Raw genomic sequence first — 13,906 nt, 5'->3', positions numbered from 1 at the left:
TTGAAACCTTGTTGAGGTCTCTGTTGATCCTTCCATGAAAGATTTGGATGATTCCTCCATGAAGGGTTGTAGGTGTTTCCATAGGGTTCTCCCATGTAATTCACCTCTTCTATTGAAGGGTTCTCAGGATCATAAGCTTCTTCCTCAGATGAAGCTTCCTTAGTACTGCTCGGTGCATTTTGCATTCCAGACAGACTTTGAGAAATCATATTGACTTGTTGAGTCAATATTTTATTCTGAGCCAAAATGGCATTCAGAGTGTCAATCTCAAGAACTCCTTTCTTCTGACTAGTCCCATTGTTTACAGGATTTCTTTCAGAAGTTTACATGAATTGGTTATTTGCAACCATTTCAATCAGTTCTTGAGTTTCAGTAGGCGTCTTCTTCAGATGAAGAGATCCTCCAGAAGAGCTATCCAAAGACATCTTGGACAGTTCAGAGAGACCATCATAGAAAATACCTATGATGCTCCATTCAGAAAGCATATCAGTGGGACACTTTCTGATCAATTGTTTGTATCTTTCCCAAGCTTCATAGAGGGATTCTCCTTCCTTCTGTCTGAAGGTTTGGACTTCCACTCTAAGCTTACTCAATTTTTGAGGTGGAAAGAACTTTGCCAAGAAGGCATTGACTAGCTTTTCCCAAGAGTCCAGGCTTTCTTTAGGTTGAGAGTCCAACCATGTTCTAGCTCTGTCTCTTACAGCAAAAGGGAATAGCATCAGTCTGTAGACCTCAGGGTCAACCCCATTAGTCTTGACTGTGTCACAGATTTGCAAGAACTCAGCTAAAAACTGATGAGGATCTTCCATTGGGAGTCCATGGAACTTGCAATTCTGTTGCATTAGAGAAACTAATTGAGGCTTAAGCTCAAAGTTGTTTGCTCCAATGGCAGGGATAGAGATGCTTCTCCCATAGAAGTCGGGAGTAGGTGCAGTAAAGTCACCCAGCACCTTCCTTGCATTGTTGGCATTGTTGTTGTTTTCGGCTGCCATGAGTTCTTCTTCCTTGAAGAATTCGTCCAGGTGCTCTAAAGAGAGTTGTGCTTTGGCTTCTCTTAGCTTTCTCTTCAAGGTCCTTTCAGGTTCAGGATCAGCCTCAACAAGAATGCCTTTGTCTTTGCTCCTGCTCATAAGAAAGAGAAGGGAACAAGAAGATGTGGAATCCTCTATGTCACAGTACAGAGATTCCTTTAGGTGTCAGAGGAAAAGAAGAGTAGAAGACAGAAGTGGGAAAATTCGAACTTATCAGAGAGAATGGAGTTCGAATTTTGCATTAAGGGATAGTGTTAGTCTATAAATAGAAGGATGTGAGAAGGAGGGAAGTGATTTTCGAAAATTAAGTGGGAAATTTGAAAACATTTTTGAAAAACTTCACTTAATTTTCGAAAATGAAAATGAAAAAGAAATCAAGTGATTTTTGAAAAAGATTTTGAAATTAGAAATCAAAAAGATTTGATTGAAAGCTTATTTTGAAAAAAAAGATATGATTAAAAAGATATGATTTGAAAACAATTTTAAAAGATATGATTTGAAAACATTTTTAAAAAAAAAATTTGATTTGAAAATTAAAAACTTGACTAACAAGAAAAGATATGATTCAATCATTAAACCTTTCTCAACAGAAGAGGCAACATACTTGAAATGTTGAATCAAATCATTAATTGATAGTAAGTATCTTTAAAAATAGAGAGAAATTGATTTTGAACAAGATTTGATTGAAAAATTGATTTGAAAAAGATTTGGTTTTGAAAAGATTTTGAAAACTTAGAAAAAATCTGATTTGAAAACAAAATCTTCCTCCCTTAGCCATCCTGGCGTTAAACGCCCAGAATGGTATACATTCTGGCGTTTAACGCCCAAAATGCTACCCTTTTGGGCGTTAAACGCCCAACCAGGTGCCCTGGCTGGCGTTTAAACGCCAGTCTGTCCTTCTTCACTGGGCGTTTTGAACGCCCAGCTCTTTCTGTGCAATTCCTCTGCTGTATGTTCTGGATCTTCAATTCTCTGTATAATTGACTTGAAAAGACACAAATTAAAAATATTTTTGGATTTTTTTTAATAATAAGGACAAACCAAAATGCAACAAGAATCAAATAGCAATGCATGCAAGACACCAAACTTAGCAGTTTGTATACTACTGACACTAACAAAATGAAAATGCATATGAAACACACAAAACACTCAAGTCAATAGAATTCAAAGATCAGAGCAAGTAAATCATCAAGAACATCTTGAAGATCACTAAGACATATGAATGCATGCAATTGACACCAAACTTAGAATGAGACACTAGACTCAAACAAGAAATATTTTTGGATTTTATAATTTTGTAATTTTTTTTGTGTTTTTCGAAATTTAAGTGGAAAAAGTATCAAAATTCTTAATGAGAATTCCAGGAATCAGTGCAATGCTAGTCTAAGACTCCGGTCCAGGAATTAGACATGGCTTCACAGCCAGCCAAGCTTTCAAAGAAAGCTTCGGTCCAAAACACTAGACATGGCCAGAGGCCAGCCAAGCCTTAGCAATCACTGCTCCAAAAGCAAAATTGATGAAAATCAATAAGCTCTTGTGGTGATAAGTTGAAACCTCGGTCCAATCAGATTAGACATGGCTTCTCAGCCAGCCAGATTTCAACAAATCATCATGAAACTCTAGAACTCATCTTCAAGAATTTCGAAAAAAAATACCTAATCTAAGCAACAAGATGAACCGTCAGTTGTCCAGCCTAAACAATCCCGGGCAATAACACCAAAACTTGATGTTGTTGCCGGATCTTGGCACTGATGTTACCAAAGCTTGCTCAAAACTTGAACAATCCCCGGCAACGGTGCCAAAAACTTGGTGCGCGAAATTGTGAACTATACTTTTTCACAACTCTCATAATCCCCGGTAATGGCTCCAAAAAAACTTGGTGGCTCAATACCATGGCATTACACAACTTCGCACAACTAACCAGCAAGTGCACTGGGTCGTCCAAGTAATAAACCTTACGTGAGTAAGGGTCGATCCCACGGAGATTGTTAGTATTGAAGCAAGCTATGGTCATCTTGTAAATCTTAGTCAGGCAAACTCAAATGATAATGGTGATGAACGAAAATAACATAAAGATAAAGATAGAGATACTTATGTAATTCATTGGTAGGAACTTCAGATAAGCGCATGGAGATGCCTTCCCTTCCGTCTCTCTGCTTTCCTACTGCCTTCATCCAATCCTTCTTCCTCCTTTCCATGGCAAACTCGTGTAGGGTTTCACTGTTGTCAGCAGCTACCTCCCATCCTCGCAGTGAAAGCTAATGCACACACTCTGTCACAGTGCTGCCAATCACCGGTGTGGTTCCCTCCCCTACTGGAATAGAATCCAATGATTCTTTTGCGTCTGTCACTAACGCCCAGTAAGTTACAGGTTTGAAGCACGTCACAGTCATTCAGTCATTGAATCCTACTCAGAATACCACAGACAAGGTTAGACCTTCCGGATTCTCTTGAATGCCGCCATCAGTTCTTGCCTATACCACGAAGACTCTGATCTCACGGAATGGTTGGCTCGTTTGTCAGGCGAGCACTCGGTTGTCAGGCGATCAACCATGCATCGTGCAATCAGGAATCCAAGAGATATTCACTAAGCCTCAAATGCTTGTAGAACAAGAGTGGTTGTCAGTCACTTTGTTCATGGGTGAGAATGGTGATGGGCGTCAATCATCACCTTCATCAAGTTGAAGAACAAGTGATATCTTGGATAAAGAACAAGCGGAATTGAATGGAAGAACAATAGTAATTGCATTAATACTCGAGGTACAACAGAGCTCCACACCTTAATCTATGGTGTGTAGAAACTCCACCGTTGAAAATACATAAGCATAAGGTCTAGGCATGGCCGAATGGCCAGCCTCCCAATGATCTAAGATAGCATAAAAATGAAGATAGCTACCCCGATATCTCTCAATACAATCATAAAAGGTCCTACTTATAAGAAACTAGTAGCCTAAGTTGTACAGAAATGAGTAAAAGACATAAAAATCCTTTTCCGGGCCCACTTGGTGTGTGCTTGGGCTGAGCAATGAAGCAAATTTCGTGTAGAGACTCTTCTTGGAGTTAAACGCCAGCTTTGGTGCCAGTTTGGGCGTTTAACTCCCATTTGGGTGCCAGTTCCAGCGTTTAACGCTGGGATTTCTTGAGGTGACTTTGAACGCCGGTTTGGGCCATCAAATCTTGGGCAAAGTATGGACTATCATATATTGCTGGAAAGCCCAGGATGTCTACTTTCCAACGCCGTTGAGAGCGCGCCAATTGGGCTTCTGTAGCTCCAGAAAATCCACTTCGAGTGCAGGGAGGTCAGAATCCAACAGCATCTGCAGTCCTTTTTGGTCTCTGAATCAGATTTTTGCTCAGGTCCCTCAATTTCAGCCAGAAAATACCTGAAATCACAGAAGAACACACAAACTCATAGTAAAGTCCAGAAAAGTGAATTTTAACTAAAAACTAATAAAAATATACTAAAAACTAACTATATCATATCAAAAACATACTAAAAACAATGCCAAAAAGTATACAAATTATCCGCTCATCAGTGGGTGAGTAGTGAGAGAGGAGGAAAGAAGGAAAATAAAAAAGATGTGATATGAAAGGATATGAGTGGTATTTAGAAGATTTGGTAGAAAATTGACCCCTTGGTGGCGTTAAGTGCCCTCCCTGGCATTTAGGCCCCCAATGGGGATGGTGCTGCGCCCCTTTTAGTGTGAAACGCCACTGCTGATGTTAAATGCCCACAGCCCTCCCCTCCCCCCCTTTTTTTGAAACTTGGTGGCGTTAAACGCTCATTATAGGTGTGAAACACCCCAAGGGGATCAAAATAATGCATGAGAACGCCCATTTTGGGCATGTAACGCCCAAACCACTGCACTCCTCCTAGCGTGAAACGACACTGTTGGCGTTAAATGCCAGCTTGCCTACTCCCTTTCTGGTGCTAAATGCCCTCACTGCGTTTAGCGCCTCAGCATGTTTTCTCCAGCGTGTTCTGCTCTTCTGTCTGAATCTTTCCCTCTCTATTCTAAGTGCTGTACATGACCACAAACATTAGAAAACCTCGGAAAACTTTGAAAATCAATGAAAAATGAAATGAAATCAAACTAAAATAAAACTGAAATAAATTGAAACAAACTAAAGGATACTTATGGTTGGGTTGCCTCCCAACAAGCGCTTCTTTACTATCATTAGCTTGACATTCACATCTACTATGTCAGCAGATGGATGAGTCTCTGGTGATCAATCTTATCTCCAAGATAATGTTTTACCTGCTAGCCATTGACTATGAATTTGCTATTTGAATTCCTATCTTGAAGTTCCACATGACTATAGGGTGATACTCCAGTGACCACAAAGGGTCTTGACCATCTAGACTTAAGCTTTCCAGGAAAGAGCTTGAGCCAAGAATTGAATAGTAAAACCTTATGGGCAGGCTCAAATACTCTTGACGCTATCTTTCAATCATGCCACTTTTTGGTCTTTTCCTTGTAGAGCTTGGCATTCTCATAGGAAGAGTGCCTGAACTCATCAAGCTCATTCAGCTGGAGCAACCTTTTCTATCCTGCAGCTTTAGCATCAAAGTTTAAAAACTTTGTTGCCCAATATGCTCTGTGCTCTAACTCCACTGGCAAATGATAAGCCTTACCATAGACTAACTAGTATGGAGTCATTCCAATAGGGGTCTTGAAAGCTATCCTGTGCACCCAGAGAGCATCATCAAGTCTCCTTGTCTAGTCCTCCCTTGAGGTGCTCACTGTCTTCTCTACGATCCTCTTGAGTTTCCTGTTTAAAACCTCAGTCTGTCCATTTATCTATGGGTGATAGGGAGTTGTCACTTTATGATGGACTCCATATCTTTGTAGAAGTGAGTTCAGCTGTTTATTCCAAAAGTAGCTGCCCCATCACTGATCAGTGTCCTTGGGACACCAAACCTGCTGAAAATGTATCTTTGAAAGAAGTTCAGCACGACTATGAGGTCATTAGTGGGTGACACTATTGCTTCTACCCATTTGAAAATATAATCCACTTCCATCAAGATGTATGTGTTTGAGTATGAGGGTGTAAAATGTCCTATGAAATCAATCCCCATACATCAAACAACTCAATTTCCAGAATCGCTTGCTATGGAATTTCGTGATTGTGAAGGAGATTCCCAGATCTTTGACACTTGTTGCAGTTTCTTACAAATTCTTGTGAGTCTCTGAAGAGGGTCGGCCAGTAGAACCCGCTCTAAAGGACCTTGGTAGCTGTTCTTTCGCCCCCAAAGTGGCCTCCAGAACCAGAACCATGACAATGCCAGAGGATTTGCTGTACTTCCTCATCCGAGACATAACGCCTGATCATCCCATCCGAGCATCTCTTGAAAAGGTAAGGTTCATCCCACAAGTAGTACTTAGCATCATGTAAAAGCTTTTTTATTTATGGTTTAGTATACTCCTTAGGAATGAACCGCATGGTCTTATAGTTTGCAATGTCTGCAAACCATGGAGCCCTCTGGAACATAAAGAGGTACCCATCTAGAAAGGTCTCAATCACAGCAGTGGGGGTGGCATCCCTTCTTCAGGCTCAATCCTAGACAGATGATCAGTGGTTCAGAATTTAAAGTCCACAAACTAACTGGCAAGTGCACTGGGTCGTATCAAGTAATACCTCAGGTGAATGAGAGTCGATCTCACGAGGATTGATGGATCAAGCAAAAATGATTGAGTGATTTGCTTAGTCAGACAAACAAAAATTGGTGTTTTGAGGTTTTAATTGCATTAAACAGTAAATTCAGAGAATTAAAGATGAACAGTAAAATTGATATGAAGAATATGGGAGAAAACAGTTAAGGTTTTAGAGTTGTTTATCTTTTGGATTTACTTTTCTTACCAACTATTTTAATCATGCAAGATTCAATTCATGTCAAACTATAATTGACTGTCACTTAATTTCAATTAGAAGTTTAAGTCTAACTCTAGTTTATTAGCCACAAAAACTCTAATTACCCAAATATAAAAGGATTATATGTCATGTATCCTGTTAAGTTAAGATAATTAGTGATTTAGTAGAAATTGTTTTCAAGTTGTTGTTCAAGTAAATTGCTTTTTTAAGGTTTACAAGAAATCAATTAGAATGAGGGTTATTCTTCCGATCTACCCAAATCCTTAAGATAAAGAACGAAAACAAATTCTTGAAATTGAAATCAATACATTAATTAAAATAGGAGAGTAATAGTATTAATCCATAGAATAAATAGAGCTCCTAACCTTAACAGTGGAGGTTTAGTTGCTCATGGCTTAGAGAGAAAACTAGGATTTAGAAAAACTGTAAAGTGCAGAATGAGGTGGGCAAAAGAGAAGAGTCCTCCAAAGGACTAAATCTTTTCTTTTTTATGTCAATTCTTAATTAATGTAAAATATATTTTCTCAAACTAAATAATATATTTTCCTATTGTAAAATAAAATAAAGTTAAATAAAAAATAATTAAGAGATCTTCAAGCTACTCCTTGAGGACATGGGGACCATCGAATTCTTTAAGGCTGGAGCCAAACTTGGGCTAAGCCAAGTTTGGCGCCACTATGACCATGCTGATTATATGCTTTTCCTTCATCCTGGTGCTACTAAGGCAGTGTATTTGGAGAGTTTACAATGATCCTAGCGCCAAACTTGGAGAATCCCAAGTTTGGCGCCACCAAGGCCATAATTTCCGAAGAAAAAGTGTATATTATTATATATCATTGGAAAGCTCTAGAAGTTATCTTTTCAATGCCACAAAGAACTGTGTCAATTAGACCTATATACCTCAATTTATGCTCGTTGGAATGTGAGGAGGTCAGGGTTAACAACATCATCCACTTTCTTCCTTTTCTTCTACACGAATTCTGTCAAATACGTCCGAATGCTACTTGAAATAAATCAAATTGCACACAACTTAAAGTAGCATTCATAGTAGCCCAAAAATACGTAAATTTTGATTAAACTTAACAAATTCGAATGCAAATTCACTAGGAAAAGATAGGGAAGATGCTCACGCATCAATCAGCCACATGATTTTCTGACCCTTTTCTGTCTCTAATCTTAATGTCAAATTTCTGAAGAAGTAATACCCACCTGATTAATCTTGGTTTAGAATCCTGCTTGGTTAGAAGGTACTTAAAAGCAGCATGGTCAGTATAAGCAATCACCTTAGAACTAATTAAGTAGGATCTAAACTTATCAATTGCATAGCTATCTGCCAGTAATTCCTTCTTTGTCGTGGTGTAATTCCTTTGCACATCAAACATGACTGGCATAGTAAATGACGTGCAGAAGCTTGTCTTGTCTCTGTCCCAAGACAACCCCTATAGCATAATCACTGGCATCATATATTAGTTCAAATGGCAACTCCTAGTTGGGGGGCAATGATGGGTGCAGAGACAGGCTTCGCTTTTAAAGTTTCAAAGGCATGCAGGCATTCTTTGTCAAAAACAAAAGGGGTGTCAGCAACCAAGAGGTTGCTCAGAGGTTTTGCAATCTTCAAAAAATTCTTTATAAACCTCCTGTAAAATCCTGTATGTCCTAAGAAACTTCTTATTGCCTTAACATTAGTGGGTGGTGGTAATTTTTCAATTACTTCCACCTTGGCTTTATCAACTTCTATTCCCTTGTTTGAGATCTGGTGACCAAGAACAATTTCCTCAGTTATCATAAAATGACATTTTTCCCAGTTCAAAATGAGGTTTGTTTCTTGACACCGTTTCAAGACCAAGGCTCGATGCTTAACGCAAGAATTAAAAGAATTAGCAAAATAGAAAGCATACACCTCTGAAAAGTTACTGGGGCATTACAGAGTCCAAACGGCATCCTCCGGTAAGCAAATACTCCAAAAGAACAAGTGAACATCGTCTTCTCCTAGTCTTGAGGGTCCACTTCAATCTGATTATATCCAGAGTATCCATCTAAAAAGCAATAAAATGCATGGTCAGCTAGCCTTTCAAGCATCTGATCAATGAAAATAAGGGGGAGTGGTCTTTTCTTGTAGCATTATTGAGCCTCCTGTAGTCAATACACATGCGCCATTGATGAGCGGATAATTTGTATACTTTTTGGCATTGTTTTTAGTATGTTTTTGATATAATCTAGTTAGTTTTTAGTATATTTTTATTAGTTTTTAGTTAGAATTCACTTTTCTGGACTTTACTATGAGTTTGTGTGTTTTTCTGTGATTTCAGGTATTTTCTGGCTGAAATTGAGGGACCTGAGCAAAAATCTGATTCAGAGACCAAAAAGGACTGCAGATGCTGTTGGATTCTGACCTCCCTGCACTCGAAGCGAATTTTCTGGAGCTACAAAAGCCCAATTGGCGCGCTCTCAACGGCGTTGGAAAGTAGACATCCTGGGCTTTCCAGCAATATATGATAGTCCATACTTTGCCCAAGATTTGATGGCCTAAACCGGCGTTCAAAGTAACCTCAAGAAATCCCAGCGTTAAACGCTGGAACTGGCACCCAAATGGGAGTTAAACGCCCAAACTGGCACCAAAGCTGGCGTTTAACTCCAAAAAGAGTCTCTACACGAAATTTGCTTCATTGCTCAGCCCAAGCACACACCAAGTGGGCCCGGAAGAGGATTTTCATGTCATTTACTCATTTCTGTACACCTTAGGCTACTAGTTTCTTATAAGTAGAACCTTTTACTATTGTATTAGAGAGCTTTTGATCACTTTTAGATCTTAAGTAGACTTTGGTAGCTATCTTCATTGTATGCTATCTTAGTTCCTTGGGAGGCTGGCCATTCGGCCATGCCTAGACCTTATGCTTATGTATTTTCAACGGTGGAGTTTCTACACACCATAGATTAAGGTGTGGAGCTCTGCTGTACCTCGAGTATTAATGCAATTACTATTGTTCTTCCATTCAATTCCGCTTGTTCTTTATCCAAGATATCACTTGTTCTTCAACTTGATGAAGGTGATGATTGACGCCCATCACCATTCTCACTCATGAACAAAGTGACTGACAACCACTCTTGTTCTACTAGCATTCGAGGCTCTAGTGAATATCTCTTGGATTCCTGATTGCACGATGCATGGTTGATCGCCTGACAACCGAGTGCTCGCCTGACAAACGAGCCAACCATTCCGTGAGATCAGAGTCTTCGTGGTATAGGCAAGAACTGATGGCAGCATTCAAGAGAATCCGGAAGGTCTAACCTTGTCTGTGGTATTCTGAGTAGGATTCAATGACTGAATGACTGTGACGTGCTTCAAACCTGTAACTTACTGGGCGTTAGTGACAGACGCAAAAGAATCACTGGATTCTATTCCAGTAGGGGAGGGAACCACACCGGTGATTGGTAGCACTGTGACAGAGTGTGTGCATTAGCTTTCACTGCGAGGATGGGAGGTAGCTGCTGACAACAGTGAGACCCTACACGAGTTTGCCATGGAAAGGAGGAAGAAGGATTGGATGAAGGCAGTAGGAAAGCAGAGAGACGGAAGGGAAGGCATCTTCATACGCTTATCTGAAGTTCCTACCAATGAATTACATAAGTATCTCTATCTTTACCTTTATGTTATTTTCGTTTATCACCATCATTACCATTTGAGTTTGCCTGACTAAGATTTACAAGATGACCATAGCTTGCTTCAATACTAACAATCTCCGTGGGATCGACCCTTACTCACGTAAGGTTTATTACTTGGACGACCCAGTGCACTTGCTGGTTAGTTGTGCGAAGTTGTGTAATGCCATGGTATTGAGCCACCAAGTTCTTGGAGCCATTACCGGGGATTATGAGAGTTGTGAAAAAGTATAGTTCACAATTTTGCGCACCAAGTTTTTGGTGCCGTTGCCGGGGATTGTTCAAGTTTTGAGCAAGCTTTGGTAACATCAGTGCCAAGATCCGGCAACAACATCAAGTTTTGGTGTTATTGCCCGGGATTGTTTAGGCTGGACAACTGACGGTTCATCTTGTTGCTTAGATTAGGTATTTTTTTTTCGAAATTCTTGAAGATGAATTCTAGAGTTTCATGATGATTTGTTGAAATCTGGCTGGCTGAGAAGCCATGTCTAATCTGATTGGACCGAGGTTTCAACTTATCACCCCAAGAGCTTATTGATTTCCATCAATCTTGCTTTTGGAGCAATGATTGCTAAGGCTTGGCTGGCTTCTGGCCATGTCTAGTGTTTTGGACCGAAGTTTTCTTTGAAAGCTTGGCTGGCTGTAAAACCATGTCTAATTCCTGGACCGGAGTCTTAGACTAACATTGCACTGATTCCTGGAATTCTCATTAAGAATTTTGATACCTTTTTCCAATTGATTTTCGAAAAACACAAAAAAAGAAAAAAAAAAGAAAAAAATCATAAAATCCAAAAATATTTCTTGTTTGAGTCTAGAGTCTCATCATAAGTTTGGTGTCAACTGCATGCATTCATGTATTTTGGTGATCTTCAAGATGTTCTTGATGATTTACTTGCTCTGGTCTTTGAATTCTATTGACTTGATTGTTTTGTGTGTCTCATATGCATTTTCATTTTGTTAGTGTCAATAGTATACAAACTGCTAAGTTTGGTGTCTTGCATGCATTGTTATTTGATTCTTGTTGCATTTTGGTTTGTCCTTATTATTAAAAATCCAAAAATATTTTTAATTTGTGTCTTTTCAAGTCAATTATACAAGGAATTGAAGATTCAGAACATACAGCAGAGGAATTGTACAGAAAAAGCTGGGCGTTCAAAACGCCCAGTGAAGAAGGACAGACTGGCGTTTAAACGCCAGCCAGGGTACCTGGTTGGGCGTTTAACGCCCAAAAAGGTAGCATTTTGGGCGTTAAACGCCAGAATGTATACCATTCTGGGCGTTTAACGCCAGGATGGCTAAGGGAGGAAGATTTTGTTTTCAAATCAGATTTTTTCTAAGTTTTCAAAATCTTTTCAAAATCAAATCTTTTTCAAATCAAATTTTCAATCAAATCTTATTCAAAATCAATTTCATTCTATTTCTAAAGATACTTACTATCAATTAATGGTTTGATTCAACATTTCAAGTATGCTGCCTTTTCTGTTGAGAAAGGTTTAATGATTGAATCATATCTTTTCTTGTTAGTCAAGTTTTTAATTTTCAAATCAAATCTTTTTCAAATTGTTTTCAAAACATATCTTTTAAAAATGTTTTCAAATCATATCTTCTCAATCACATTTTTTTAATCAATCATATCTTTTTAATCACATCTTTTTCAAATTAAGCTTTCAATCAAACCTTTTTGATTTCCAATTTCAAAATCTTTTTCAAAAAATCACTTTATTTCTTTTCCACTTTCATTTTCGAAAGTTAAGTATTGTTTTTCAAAATTGTTTTCAAATTTTCTACTTAATTTTCGAAAATCACTTCCCTCCTTCTCATATCCTTCTATTTATGGACTAACACTATCCTTTAATGTAAAACTCGAACTCCATTCTCTTTGATAAGTTCGAATTTTACACTTCTGTCTTCTACTCTTCTTTTCCTCTGACACCTAAAGGAATCTCTATACTGTGACATAGAGGATTCCACATTTTCTTGTTCCCTTCTCTTTCTTATGAGCAGGAGCAAAGACAAAGGCATTCTTGTTGAGGCTGATCCTGAACCTGAAAGGACCTTGAAAAGAAAGCTAAGAGAAGCCAAGGCACAACTCTCTTTAGAACACTTGGACGAATTCTTCAAGGAAGAAGAACAAATGGCAGCCGCAAACAACAACAATGCCAACAATGCAAGGAAGGTGCTTGGTGACTTTACTGCACCTACTCCCGACTTCTATGGGAGAAGCATCTCTATCCCTGCCATTGGAGCAAACAACTTTGAGCTTAAGCCTCAATTAGTTTCTCTAATGCAACAGAATTGCAAGTTCCATGGACTTCCAATGGAAGATCCTCATCAGTTTTTAGCTGAATTCTTGCAAATCTGTGACACAGTCAAGACTAATGGGGTAGACCCTGAGGTCTATAGACTGATGCTATTCCCTTTTGCTGTAAGAGACAGGGCTAGAACATGGTTGGACTCTCAACCTAAAGAAAGCCTGGACTCTTGGGAAAAGCTAGTCAATGCCTTCTTGGCAAAGTTCTTTCCACCTCAAAAATTGAGTAAGCTTAGAGTGGCAGTCCAAACCTTCAGACAGAAGGAAGGAGAATCCCTCTATGAAGCTTGGGAAAGATACAAACAATTGATCAGAAAGTGTCCCACTGATATGCTTTCTGAATGGAGCATCATAGGTATTTTCTATGATGGTCTCTCTGAACTGTCCAAGATGTCTTTGGATAGCTCTTCTGGAGGATCTCTTCATTTGAAGAAGACGCCTACTGAAGCTCAAGAACTGATTGAAATGGTTGCAAATAACCAATTCATGTACACTTCTGAAAGGAACCCTGTGAACAATGGGACTAGTCAGAAGAAAGGAGTTCTTGAGATTGACACTCTGAATGCCATATTTGCTCAGAACAAAATATTGACTCAACAAGTCAATATGATTTCTCAAAGTCTGTCTGGAATGCAAAATGCACCAAGCAGTACTAAAGAAGCTTCATCTGAGGAAGAAGCTTATGATCCTGAGAACCCTTCAATGGAAGAGGTGAATTACATGGGAGAACCCTATGGAAACACCTATAACCCTTCATGGAGGAATCATCCAAATCTTTCATGGAAGGATCAACAGAGACCTCAACAAGGTTTCAATAACAATAATGGTGGGAGGAACAGGTTTAGCAACAGCAAGCCTTTCCCATCATCTTCTCAGCAACAGACAGAGAGTTCTAAGCAGAGTACCTCTGACTTAGCAACCATGGTCTCTGATCTAATCAAAACCACTCAAAGTTTCATGACTGAAACTAGGTCCCCCATTAGGAATTTGGAAGGACAAGTGGGTCAGCTGAGCAAGAAAATTACTGAAC

The 13,906-nt window shown here is 39.1% G+C and overlaps 1 non-coding gene across 1 annotated transcript; it reads left to right on the top strand.

The window, feature by feature from the left end:
- Positions 1-479: 479 nt before the first annotated feature.
- Positions 480-587, top strand: LOC112799014 (small nucleolar RNA R71). The gene has a single exon (XR_003200604.1). It is a non-coding gene; the product is annotated as a small nucleolar RNA R71 (small nucleolar RNA).
- Positions 588-13,906: the final 13,319 nt, after the last annotated feature.

The sequence above is a fragment of the Arachis hypogaea genome, chromosome 4, assembly GCF_003086295.3.
Source record: "Arachis hypogaea cultivar Tifrunner chromosome 4, arahy.Tifrunner.gnm2.J5K5, whole genome shotgun sequence".
Taxonomy (NCBI): Eukaryota; Viridiplantae; Streptophyta; class Magnoliopsida; order Fabales; family Fabaceae; genus Arachis; species Arachis hypogaea.
Note: the sequence above shows the minus strand (reverse complement) of the source record. Positions and strands in the feature narration are given on the sequence as shown.